This window comes from Rhinatrema bivittatum, chromosome 1, assembly GCF_901001135.1.
Source record: "Rhinatrema bivittatum chromosome 1, aRhiBiv1.1, whole genome shotgun sequence".
Taxonomy (NCBI): Eukaryota; Metazoa; Chordata; class Amphibia; order Gymnophiona; family Rhinatrematidae; genus Rhinatrema; species Rhinatrema bivittatum.
Window position 1 is genome coordinate 21,274,221 of NC_042615.1, and position 2,053 is coordinate 21,276,273.

Sequence of the window (2,053 nt, forward strand, 5' to 3'; positions counted from 1 at the left end):
TGCTCAATAAAAAATTATACTTTCTACAAAATCTGTGTTCTTGTATCCCTGGGTAAGCGTCATAAAACGTGGTTTGGTGCTTAACACAATGAAGAATCCTCCATCCCTCTGCAAAGAAACACCTCCCAATGCCGTTACTGAATCCCCCCCCCCCCCCCCCAAGCATGATATCCTGCTCTACAGTGTCCCCTACTAAAAAAATGTCTTCCTTCACAGATCATCTGCACCCTGAAGGCACTTGAATGTCTCCACCTTACAACTTCCCTCCCTCCAGGGCAGTGGTTCTCAAACTAGTCCTTAGGACACACCCAGATAGCCTACAGTGCATATGCGTGAGAGAGATTTTCATGCACTGCCTCCATTGTATGCAAATATTTCTCATGCATGAAATCCAGACTGGCTGGATGGGTCGATAGGATTGAGTTGAGAACCACTGCTCCAGGATACAAATATATAATGCCCTAACTCTCATTCCACAAACTTCATGATGCACCATTCTAGTCATCCCCCTCTAGACATCTTTAATGGTTTTTCCATTTTCTGAATTCAACCTGTCTCTTCCCTCCAAAATGTGCTTTTCTCCTTTTCCCTCCCCTGCCATTGTCCTCTTTTGGTTATGAATCATTGACCCATTTATGCTGGCACAATGCTGCTTTGCTTACAGGGAGTTATTGAGCTCTGTGATGAATTGTGGAGGTAGCAGCCACCAGCAGCTGAGCATGGATGGACAATCAAAGCAGCCAGGTAGTGGCAGTAGAGTTTTGGGGCCGTTTTCCATGATTCAGCGGCAAATCTCAGATTCTGTGGGAAGAAGCAGATGATGCACCTGTTGCAACTACAAAATTCCAAAACCCTGGGGCACCTGGCTTATAGCTAACTAGGTGAAAATGTGACTGCTCCTTCTAACCTGTTATATACATCTGGCAATGTTGTTACAGTAGTGACATGACACTTGAAAACATTTTTGTGCAACATAACTTTGCATAGCCTTTCCTTACTGTTTTATATTGGGGTGAGTTGAGACATCTCTATGTAGTCAGCTGCAATTCTGTAACAACGCTTGCCATTCTAAAAAACCACACCAAATCCTATAGCTCTCCCTCTTCCTTTCACAGAAAGTATTCCTATAGGGAACAATTGATGTAGCTGAGCTGCATAGAATTTTCTTTTCCCCATACAGGTACTGGTCTGTCCAGTAAAACATTACAATTATTTGAATGGATCAAAGAGTAATACATTATTGTTCATTCAGCTACATAATAACAGTAAATGATAGCAGATCAAAACTCAAATGATCCATCCAGTCTGCCCAGCAAGTCATTTAGAGATGTAACTGCTTCTCCATGCAGGATAAATCCAAGCCTTCTGTTAAGGGCTATAACTGCTGCACCGTGCAAGTATCGCCATGCAGAAATGTTACACCTAAAGTTAACACACAGGTTACCCCATTTCTTCATTTCCATCCTCTTACCATTAGGGACGCTGTGTTTATCCCATGCCCTTTTGAACTCTATCACTGTTCTCGTCTTCACCAACTCTTCCAGGAGGGAATTCCATGCGTCTACCACCCATTCCGTGAAGAAATATTTCCTGACATTTTTCCTGAGTCTATCCTCTTAGAGTTTCATATCATGACCCCTAGTTCTACAGCTTTCCATTAGAAAAGGTTCAGTTCTTGTGCATCATTAATACCTTTCAGGTATTTAAGTCTATATCAAATCTCTCCTCTCCTTAGGTCCTTCAGCCTCATCTAACAAGTCTTTCAGTGCAGACCCCACACCATTTTGGTTGCCTTTTCCTGGATCACTTCTATCCTGTCTTTATCCTTTTTGAGATATGGTCTCCAGAACTAAACATAGTACTCCAGATGAGGCCTCACCAAAGACCTGTACAGGGGAATTATCACCTTTTTCCTGCTGATAATGCCAGCTGCCTAAGGCCCAATATCCCTCTGGCCTTATCCACCACCTTGTTATATTGCTTTGCTACCTTCAGATAATTGGATATTATCACCCCAAAATCTCCCAGTCCATGCACATCAGTTTCTCACTCT